General features: G+C 41.3%; 1 long non-coding RNA gene across 2 annotated transcripts in view; it reads left to right on the top strand.

The window, feature by feature from the left end:
- Positions 1-2,762: 2,762 nt before the first annotated feature.
- Positions 2,763-11,172, top strand: part of LOC123799474 (uncharacterized) — a 29,422-nt gene continuing 21,012 nt past the window's right edge. Inside the window, exons 1-5 of one of the 2 annotated variants that reach the window (XR_015721544.1) lie at positions 2,763-3,071; positions 5,800-5,983; positions 9,388-9,564; positions 9,649-9,732; positions 10,139-10,256. This is a non-coding gene — a long non-coding RNA (uncharacterized LOC123799474). The remainder of the gene's footprint in view (positions 3,072-5,799; positions 5,984-9,387; positions 9,565-9,648; positions 9,733-10,138; positions 10,257-11,172) is intronic. The other variant, XR_006781628.2, reaches the window with a different exon arrangement.

The raw sequence follows: 11,172 nt of genomic DNA, 5'->3' as shown, positions 1-11,172 counted from the left end.
CAATATTTTCCAAAGGAAAGCAAGTTTTGTTTTGCATTCGGTCCTCCTCATCATCACAAGCCACGCTTAGGTTCCCAGCCTGGATCTGCCCACAAGCGACCATCTGGCCCACAGCTGCTGCGTCCAAGTGGAAACGCTCCAGCCCGAGGACTCCAAGGGCTCTTTTTACTTCTTGTAAATGGCAAAGTCTGCATTGTAGGTTACCCCCTTCTCTTCACTGGAAAGGCAACAACCGTCATTTGCTTTCCTTTTTTTCTTCATACACGGTTGTTTACAGTGGGAGCACATATGTCAGGCATATGGCAGGGGCGTAGTTGGCTTAAAATATAAGCACGACCAGTCGCATTTCATCAACTCTATGAGAGCAGCTCTCCAGGAGAAGCTTAGAAACCGAACTTGTAAGGTTGGAGCTGTGGAATCCAGCCAAAGGCATGTTCATTTGGTCGGGAGACTCTGCTGGTTGAGTGCTAACAGTGGGCTCCGCACCAGCGAATAACCTATCCCTCCCATTTTCTTGCCCTGACCAAGCCCAATGACGTGGGTGAAGAATAACAATAGTTAATATTTATAGAGTGCTTATTATGTGCCTGCACTTTGCTGAGTGCTTTATATTCATTATCCTATTAAATACTCTTAACTACCCTATGAAGTGGTTGTAGATATTACCCCACTTTAAAAATTTTAAATCCACAGCTCCAAGAAGGTGAGTCATTTGTCTAAGGTCACACAGACCGTCCCAGTGCTTTCTCAATGGCAGGATTGTTGTAAGCTCCTTGGGGGCAGGAATCATGAACTGTCCAGCACTGAGTCCTCATTATTTAGCACAGAGCCTCACTCACATTAAGATGCTAAAAACAAATACGAAACCCCACAGAAACCCCAAACCCAAACTCCTCCAAAACCCAGTACTTGTGGGATAAGTAGTAGTCAAATGAATAGATAATAAGTCTGTGCCTTTCAATAGAAAGCTATCTGTTTAACTTTACTGAAAATCATCTCCACTCAGGACCATGGTATTCTTTACTGCCTGTTCTCACTGTCACACTGACCTGTCCAGGGACTGCTCTCATCCCACATGATCTGGCAGCGGGCCCTTCTTACCTGAGAACAGATGACAGTTAATGTTGTCTCATTTATTTGGGCCTGCGGTTTTCCCCTTTAATCATGCTGTTTGGTTCATTAACATATCCTCTTTGTTCAGCTTGTTCAATCCTGTCCACCTTCCAGTTCAGCTCAGACTCCATCTCCTCCCGAAGGGTTCCTCCAAGATTCCTTGATCTCTATTTGCTACTACGGTGATTATAATTCTTTAACACCAATTAGAGTGTCGTGATCCCCAGGAACCCAGCAGATTATACTTACAGACTAAGGCCTTAGGTCCACTGGGTAAAGAGGGCTTTAGGCAGATACTGTCCTGTGTCCTGGACAGTCCCTGGGATGGTGGTTAATGACTTAATGATCCAGTTTGTGGCCAGATCTTTGGTCCCACATCCTCCGTGGCTAACACATCCTTTCCTCCACATCTTTATATCTGTAGGGTTCAAATTGTGCGTCCACACATAGACACAACCTTTTAATGAGAGCATTTCTTCATATTGAGATTTTAGAAAATATTCCAATTAACATTCAAGTATTTACTCTGTACCAGGCCGTTTACCTCCATTGTAGCATGAATCCAGTCTGCAAATAGCAGGGCTGATCTAAACTCATACAAAATATGCAGGTTTCTAGGGCTGGGACTTTAGAAGGACCATTGAGGCCTTGTGCATTCTTTTTTTCCTTAATCTTTTTTCTCACTTCCTGCTCCTTCCATTCTTGGAATTTCCTTCTCTTGGTTGGTCCTATAAAGAGGCAACCATTTGGGTTTTGATGACCATAATATTATACCTTGAAAATCGTTTCCTTGGCTTTTCTTTTTCTCTGGCCATCCAGAGACTTGAGCTGTCAGGCTGGCTATGAGTTTTGCTTTGCTGTCTTACATGACACTTGTAAGTGTTAGAACCAGGGTCACAATAAACTCAGAGCTGATATTTGATCAAAGTGTCATAGTTTGCAAAGTGCTTTCAGAGGAACTCTTCTGAGCCTTAAAATTCTCTATAAGGGAGAGGAAGATTCTTATCCTCATTTGGCAAATGAAGAAACCACAGTTTAAAGAGATGGAGTTTCTGATCCAAAGTCGTACAGCCAGTAAACGAAGGACTAGCATGTTCCATGACTCTAGCTTTTTCCACCATACCATGCTTCCCATTCTTAACATTCTCCCAGATACTGCTAACCACATTAGAGTGACCTGGGATGGTTATAAAAATACCAATGCCGAAGCCCCACCCCCAGTGATTCTACTTTCGTTGGTATGGTTGGAGCCTGGCCATCATTATTTCTTTCATGCCCCCTATTTCTAATGCAAGAACCATTAATCTACATAGTCTTCATTGTCATGATGCCTGGTGAACTGCAGAGCATTCTACAAATTGATGGTAGTATGAATATTAGTGTTTTTTCCTTTGTAGCAGTTGCCGAAAGCCAGACTGTTAAAACCACTGAATCCCTGAAAAGGAAATTTTCTGGAGATACAGGAGCTTCAAAATCCACCTCTTGTGTCATTCTAGAAGACAGTTTCCCGCTCCAGACATGCATGCTGCCCCAAGCAAAATAGAAGACAGAGGTTATCTCCTTTAACTGGTCAGCTGTTAATGTTTATAAAGCTGTTTGTGCTCTGTGACTGCTCTGCTTTGGAAATCACATTTACAAGACTATCACCAGCTCACTTTTATATCTGACCAGCTGTCCAGAAGAAAAATGTTAACTAGTTTACAGTTTTTACTTTCTCAGAAGTTTTATGGCGAAAACACATTTTCCAATAAGTACATTCCTCTCTTTCTCTGGGTTTCAAGCATAACACTTTAGATGTGATCAGTGGCTTGGACCTGGAAGCACAGTCTGCTACTCCTGGCCAGGGAGGCCAGTGTGCTCAGCAGCCGCAGGCGGACAGGCAGAGCCGGTGTCCTAAGTGCCCACTCCTCTGGCTCAAAGGGCCGGATCAGCTCCTCCTTCTGCGTCTCCCGTGCAAGGTGGGTCTCACGTGCTGGGAAAGTTGTAGAGAAAAGTGAAAGGAGGCAAAGTGGGAGAGACTTTTTATCTTCTGAGAAATTAAAACCCAGCTAATCAGAAGCTTCGATCAATCAGAACTCCCTTCTGTTGCAGTAGGAAGACATAAGCCTTTCCATGACATAGGTAGGGTAAGCCATTTAGAAAAGAAAATCTTTCTATGTCTTAAGTTTTATTAGAGTGTGAGAATTTAAAATCAGAGATGGCCTTTATTTGTCTTTGTATCCTTCTCACCTAATACAGTGCCTAAAGTACCTTTGCACTTAATATATTTGTTTTCAAATTCATTTTTATTTTCACCAAATAAGCATATGCTCATAGGCTTTCGGTTTTGTTTTTTTAGCAGTATACTTTCAAACTTTATCATGAAAAACAGCAGCCTCCAGCTTTTGACATCCTGGTTCCATTCTCTAGAACCTTTAAAATATTTTGACTATCTGTCTGACATTTTTCTTGTTGTTTCTACATAATACATTAATGCTGACTTTTCTGGATTTATCAGTTTTAGAAATTATTTGTTAACCAGGTGTCACCTTTGGAAACGGTCTATTGACCTATTACGGCAGATGGAGATCTAGCTGTTTGTCACTTCCTTTCCCCCGACTTCTCCATCCTCACCTTTCCTTCGAGCACAGTGTATGTGACAATGCTTTTGAGTACTCACTTACATGCCTTTGTCCACGTAAACAAGTGTTATTTGCTGCTGAACCAAGTGGATATTCTCTGATTATATTTTCTTTCTCGTATGTTTTGTTTTTTCTCAAGTTAACTGCCTGCTTTTACGTTTACTTCTTTCCCTTTGCTGAAATTGTCTCAAATTTTTCAAGACTTCCTTCTAAATGCAGCACAATTCCAACTGTCAATACTATTTTTCACACTTGTTGATATGTTGTCACAGGTATCAAAAAATCTCTTAGCTCCATTTTAATATTTTTCCCTTGGAGACCTCTTGTTCTGTTTTTGCTCAAATCTTGAGGGGCTGTTCTCTACATCTGCTGAACATCTGTCATCTGTCTGTAGTATGAAAGCCTCTGAGGTGGCCCCTGGGGATCCCATCTCTTGGCATTCATGTCCTTGTCTCCATGGGTGTGGGTGGGAACTATTTACTCACTTCTGACACACGTATGTGCTACGTGATCTTAGGTGAACACTTACATGAACACTTTAGAACACTTATGTGTTCAGAGAAGAGACAGGCTTAATTTGAACTAAACAGGAGCACTGGATATAAAATAAATGTCAGGATCAGAGACCTCTTAGAATAGATGGAAAACCATCCTCTGTGATCAGCCTATGTATTACCTGTTAAGTATCTGTTAATATAAACTACATAATTAGATCGTCAGCTTTTTAAGGGCAGAGAGGAGTCCTCATGTAAGTTGATTATTTGAAGTATTCAAATTAGAGTGCTACATCAAGCTTATGTCCTCGGTGCTGTGTCCTTTCCTGCACGACCCCCATGACCCTCTCTGCTCCTTCCCTTCTTGCCCTGCCTCTGGCAGTTCTGCTAAATGACTGGGCTCAGTAAAATGCCATCATTTTCATTTTAACCGTAAATGGGGGACATTCAGTCTATGCCATTTCTCTCTGGTGACTTGGACTATTGGGAAACAGAATACATGTATGGAGTAGGTTTCATAGAACAGGGAAGAGCATTCGGAATGGCCAGCTGGTGAAACGCTCCCCTGTCAGCGGCATGATATCCCTCACTGCTTCATCAACAGTGATCATCCATTTCTCTCTCTGAAAAGAAGCACTCTGGCTTAAGAGCCAGAAGTATAATGAGAAGGAGACCAAGTTTTCACAAATGAGAATTAATTAGTTACATAACATCTAAGCCATTCACGGGAATCTGTGAAAAAGCACTCTTGCAGGGACCTCTATTCACTGCAGTTGGACACACAGCATAGATCTGCTTTGCCATTCATACATGCAGGGCATCTACTCATGTTATTCATCACAAATATTTTGGACAGGTGCTCAAGATATGCTTAGACAAAGAGGGAACAGAATAGCATTATATTCTGTAGCATCGCCAGTGTTATATCTCATTCCAACACCCCTAGAACATTGATGGTCTAATTTCCTACTGGGTAAATGTGTAAAGAAAACATATATGGCTTTGGAACAGATTGTTAAAAACAGGAGGCACCGGGGCGCCTGGTTGGCTCAGTCGGCAGAACATATGACTCTTGATCTCGGGGTTGTAAGTTTGAGCCCCACTCTGGGTGTAGAGATTACTTAAAAAAATAAAATATTTTTTAAAAAATAGGAGGCACCATTTCCTCCCTCCCTCCCTCCCTTCCTCTATTCCTTCCCTTTCTTCCTTCGTTTCTTCCAGTATCCTCTTCCTGCCACCTCTCTTTCTTCATTAATTAATTAACTCTTATACTCCATCCCTAGTCAGGCACAATTAGGAAGAGAATGCCTCTTCTAGCTTCACATCTGGGAATAATTTCTTCCATTAATCAGGCCCTAGGGAGTACATTTAAAAGCAGTCTCTCTCACATCTAAAACCGTTTTGCAAAGGCACCTGCAGGCCAGTGACTTCTATACTGTTATGTTCTTTGTTTATACCCTCATTTTACTGTCTGCTGTCTGCTTCCCCTTCACTCTACTTACTTCGAGCTCCTGATGGGGCAAGAGACTAATTTCCATTTGGATCTCTTCTCCCTGCCTTCTGTTTCTCAGCTTCTCCCTCCTCTCCTAGCCGGAGATGTCATCCGTCATGTGGCAGGGGCTCTATAAAGGCTGGTGAAATAGGAATTGTAAACAAGCAAGACATGGCACTGGAGAGGAACAGAGAAATGGCTGTGGGAGTTTGAAGAGAAACGTCACAAAGCCGTGGAGTGGAGCCAAATCAAGGAATGAACAGGTAGAGCTCTAGCATGGCTGAGGTGGAAACGCGATTATAAAATCTCTTCCCTCTGGGGACTCTGAGGAAATCACCTTCCCTCTCTGAGCACTGCACCCTGCTCTTAGTTAAAATAGCATAATAATATCATTTTTTCCCTACCTCCCTGGACGGTAGGAGCATAAACTGAATAACATGTGTGAAAGCAATCCGAACGACTTGGAAGTCAGGAGTGACAGACCCAAGGTGTGGCATTATGATTTTCTTCCTGAAAGCTGCCGTTTAAAATAGTGACTTAAGTAAGATTATTTGATGTTAAAAGAATTAGTATATTTCATTTATGGTGATCTTTTAGTGACTAGAACCTAAAGGCGTATAAAACATTGGTTCCAATGACCATTAAAATGGGATCAGGTGGTTTCGTAATTTAAGTAGTTGCCTCACTTTATTACTCAGGAGAGGCTGGGCTTATGCTGTGGTAACAAACAACCCTGAAATGTCGGTGGTTTACCACCTCAAGTTATTGGCCACTCATGCAAAGTCTGCTGGAAATCCAGGCAATTCTCCCGGGCAGCGGCCAGGGCGGGGACTCGGTAGTCTGGGCTGCTTCAGTCAGGGACTCCGCCATCTCAAGTGAGCCCTTCTCCATGACTGCTCGGACACAAGAAACCAGATTGGAGAATCATGCAGAGCTTTTCACTGACTCAGCTTGGAAGTGCCACATCCCTTTCCCATTTGTATTTAATTTTTCAGAATTAGACAGATGTCCCTCCCTCCCTCTGAAGTGCTGGGAAGTGTAGTCTCCCTTACATACCCAGAAGGAGAGAGGAGCTGGGTATTGGGAAGCATTAATAATGTTTACTACACTGCCATCCTTACTGAGGCTGTTGGAGCATGTTCCCGAGGCCATGGATAATAAAGCATAACAGTAATAAAGTTGAAAGGCAATCCAGCACTAACAGTTTATTCTTAAAGATAAGGGAATGAAGATGTTGTGCCCAAGGTCATGAGGTCGGTAATGATGAGTCAGGACTAGAACCCAGAACTCTTGATGCTCACTCCAGAACTCCCAGTCTAACGACGTTTCCCAAGTGCTTTCCTTGGGAGGTAAATAGATATCTGCCTCACAGACACACAGAAGTGGTTCCATGGTCAAATTAATCCACAAGGACTGGTTAAACACTAGGATAAACAAGGTTAACTACGTTTATTTGCAGCAGAACTCCTCAGAGCCTTTAGCATAGTAAAGGACATTGTGAATCTTTAGGTGCCAGAGTATCCAGACATTACTGACCATTTTTGAACACAGGAAACATCCCCTTCCCTGCAATATTTATTTTCTTCAGAGTACCTTGAGAGGATCACACTATCATATCACACTTGCAAAATTGTTATGGAGACAAAGTTAATCTTTGGAAGTTGTTTAGTAAATAGATATCTTTTCTCTCCACCCCTCCTTAGGCACTCATTTCATTCATAATTCAAAATCATTCTGATTTTAAAAACCATATTCCACTGATACATACCACCATTCTTACATTCATACATTGTTTCCACTCATATAACAAATATGTAGTGAGCACACACTCTATGCCAGGTCTGATATTGATGTTAGATATTTAAAGATGAACAAGATGTGATCACTGTTTTTATTTTGCACACAGACTAAAATGGGAGACAAAACCCAAATAAACAATATAACAAAATGTTCTAAGTGCTGTTATAGACACAGGAATAACATTCCGTGGGTACACAAAATAAATGTGACCCAATTCTGCTCTTTCCAGTGAATTAAAACTCCTAGGGGATTTTCTCAGGAACTATTATTAAGTCTCTCCCATTTGTTACTTGAACAAGTGATTTCCTTCTCAGTGCTCAGTTTTTCTCATATACTCCTTATGCTGTATCTTAACCACTCTGGCCAACTGGGATAAGCAGACGATGTCTTTTGGAATCTTGGCTTAGTAGCTGATGCAGTAGCTCTCCCTCCTTACTCCTGTCATGTGCAGATTTGATAGCCTTCCTTGTACATTTTCATCCAAGTCCATAACAACTTTGTTCAAGGCAGGGCCAATGACCCACATAGAGAACTACTCCCACTATTAGAAAACTTTATGCCCCTAGAGAATTATCTTCTGTCTTTAAACCAATTTCGGTTTAAGTGAAAGTTCCGAAAAAAAACAAGAAACATTTAAATTGTTCCAAATGGGCCACTGCCTTCCAAACATTCTTCTTGTAGAAATTTGCAACAGAGAAGAGAGACCTTGTACTTATTACTGATCCTTACTTGTATACATGTCCTTTTCTGAATGTTAACTGAGTTCCTACTAGGGTGCCAGAGATGGTGATAGGCAGGGAAGAGACATTCAGTTCAATCCTCATGGTGATCTTCTAAATTAAGTATCTTTACCCTCATTTTACAGGTGTAGAAACGGAGACAATGAGAATTTACATGTCTTGCCCAGAGAGAAACATACCAATAGATAGATGAGCTGAAATTCGATCTGGGTTTATTGAATTCCCAGATCCAACCAGTTGAATTCCAACACATGCTGTATTTCATCCTGAGGCCTCACTAGCCTCTGAATGCGAATATGCCAATCATTTTATTGACACTCGAATCTTCTTTCCTTATTACCAGCAGGATCTTTTCCGTTCATCTTTGGGAGTCCACAGGGATATATTACATATATTCTGCTCCACTGGTTCCTGAACCCATCATCATTAGAATGATCTGGGAAGATTTAAAAAAGAGATTCCTGGGCCCCACCTTTGGAGAATTTTGATTTGATAGGTCTAGGTAATGTCCAAGAACCTGTATTTTTATGAAAGCACTCGGACTGATCAGGATTTGGAACCAGTCAGGTTTTGGAACACTGGGGACTTTTCTGTTTGATTTGGGGTTTTTGTATCTTATCATAGACTGGGATTGGGGATTGAGGCCCGAGTGGATGGTAAATGACCAGCGAAGCATCCTGTGATGGTAAATTTCAGAAAATTAAATAAAGCTATTAGCTCTCTTTCAGTGGTTCCTGGTACCATCTTCCCTCCTCAACACTACAGTCCAGGAATCAAAAAACTAGGCTTTGGTCCTTTCTCCTTCCTTATCTGCCAAAAAAGGATAAAGAGGAATAAAGAACAATGATGACTCTACCATCACAACATAGTTGAAATGTGAACACACCACTCCACCTCATTCCTAGTCTAGCCTAATCATCTTTCTGGGGGGCTACAGCAAGATCCTTCTAATTTGGTCTCCTGCTTCTAGTCTTATCCCTTTACTCTAGCCTTGAACTTGAATATAATAAACTGCCCTACTGCAATTGGTATAAATATGTTTCATGCTTTGTCATCTTCAGCAGGAGATTGTGACCTCCCAGTATACACATCTGTACTCAAATTTTAATTATTTTTGCATTGCACAGAATAGTGCCTGACACTCGTAGCTGATTAGCAAAACTGAAAAAGGAGGACAAGAGCAATAGATATTAAAAGAGGAGAAAGAGAAAGACGAAAGAGCTGCAGGCGAAGGAAGAAGATGATAGTGGAGAAAGGAGAGAGAAAGTGGAGGAGAGACAAGAAGAACGAGAAGAGGAAGGAAGGTAAGGAAGAATGGTGAACATTTGACAGGGAGAAGAAAACAGGGAACGGGACTTCCCTGTTAGCCAGTATCTCTCATTTTCCAGATTAGAACAGGTTGTGACTCCCAGGAAGCTTCAACCTATGCACCAGGACGCTTCTGCCTCCCTTGGAAAGCATTAAGCTACATGGTAAGCAATAGCATAAAACTCGGAGATCCACCAGTAGTCTTCACTGCTGTGGGAGAGTACACAAGATTCAGGAGAGCATTCTTACTTTTTATCTCATCGTTTTAATATTGGCAAGGTTGTCTTATGCTCAGGGAGAGAGGGGGCTTAAGCTCTCACACTCTTCAAGAACTGCAGTGTTCCAACTCAAAGGCTCTTCCATTAACATCCCTGACTTTGATCAGAAAATATTAGAGATATGGGCGGGTTTTCTCCTTCCAGAAATATGAAAGGAAGTCTTTCCTTTTGCTCCCTTGGAAGATTGTCTTTTCTCTAAACACATTATTGATTTTCCCTTTTCTCAAGCATAAATCCAAACAGTATGTGTTGTTTACTTTCTTCTTCTCATTTTCATTATCTTTGCCATCAGGAAATCTCAACAAATTGTCCTGCTAGAGTGTCTGCCTTGATACCAACGGACATAAACACAGCCAGGAATTGGCTCGCATGGCCTTGGCAAAGTCAGTATGGAAAGAAGAGGAGAAAAGGTAGGTATTTTTGGAATCATGCAGAGGAGTAGTCAGAAATTGCCATTGGCTGATGTGCCCATTAGTCTCTTGAAAATGAAGTTTATAGTTCCAGTGTGTCAGGGCATTGTTTCCTTAGAAATGCCCACATGTGCTCTTTCGGTTAGGCACCTTTACAAAAGCCACTCTTCTGTATAAATAAATGTTTCTCATAATTGAAATGGTTTCAAGTCCAAAACTGAAAAATGTTGACAGATATTGGTATACAAAATATGAATTTCTCTACTCATTTGCCTTCTTGAACAGGGAGTACTGAACTTGTAACAATTTTTCTGATAAACAAGGATCATTCTTCTGCGCTTCCATTATTCAATCTGACGGTGGTAGAAGTTTGGGTTGCATTGCAGTTTTCTGTTTTCTTCTTCTATGTTAAACAATACATTATCATCTTCAAATCTCTCTTTCTCTCTTGCACTCTCTCTCTCTTCCTTTTTCTTTCCTTCTCTCTCTTGGATTCTCTTACCGTTAGGTTTTTCTATAAGCCTGTCAAAGCATATGGTTTGGGTGCTTGAGCTTGGTAATGGCTATTTCATGAAGTCAGGGGCATTTTTTTTCTTAATTTAAAGGCATATCTGGAGGGTTGAATTTGCTAGAAATATAAACTGAGGAAAATGGAACACTGCTTTATCTAAATTCACACATTGCTTCTTAACCACAGCAAGAAACTCTCCAAGTAGTCATTTATCACTTCTCATCAGACAGTGTTTTTATAGTTTAAATGCTCACTGAACTTCTATTTTAACTTTCTTCCAAATTACTACCTTATGCTGGTACAAACTGCTCAGCCCAGAAACACACTGGTCAAGTCCTGAGCTCCTGTGTGTGTGTGTGTGTGTGTGTGTGTGTGAGAGAGAGAGAGAAAGAGAGAGAGAGAGAG

This window comes from Ursus americanus, chromosome 24 (genome assembly GCF_024610735.1).
Source record: "Ursus americanus isolate L20-20 chromosome 24, mUrsAme1.1.p, whole genome shotgun sequence".
Lineage (NCBI taxonomy): Eukaryota > Metazoa > Chordata > Mammalia > Carnivora > Ursidae > Ursus > Ursus americanus.
Note: the sequence above shows the minus strand (reverse complement) of the source record. Positions and strands in the feature narration are given on the sequence as shown.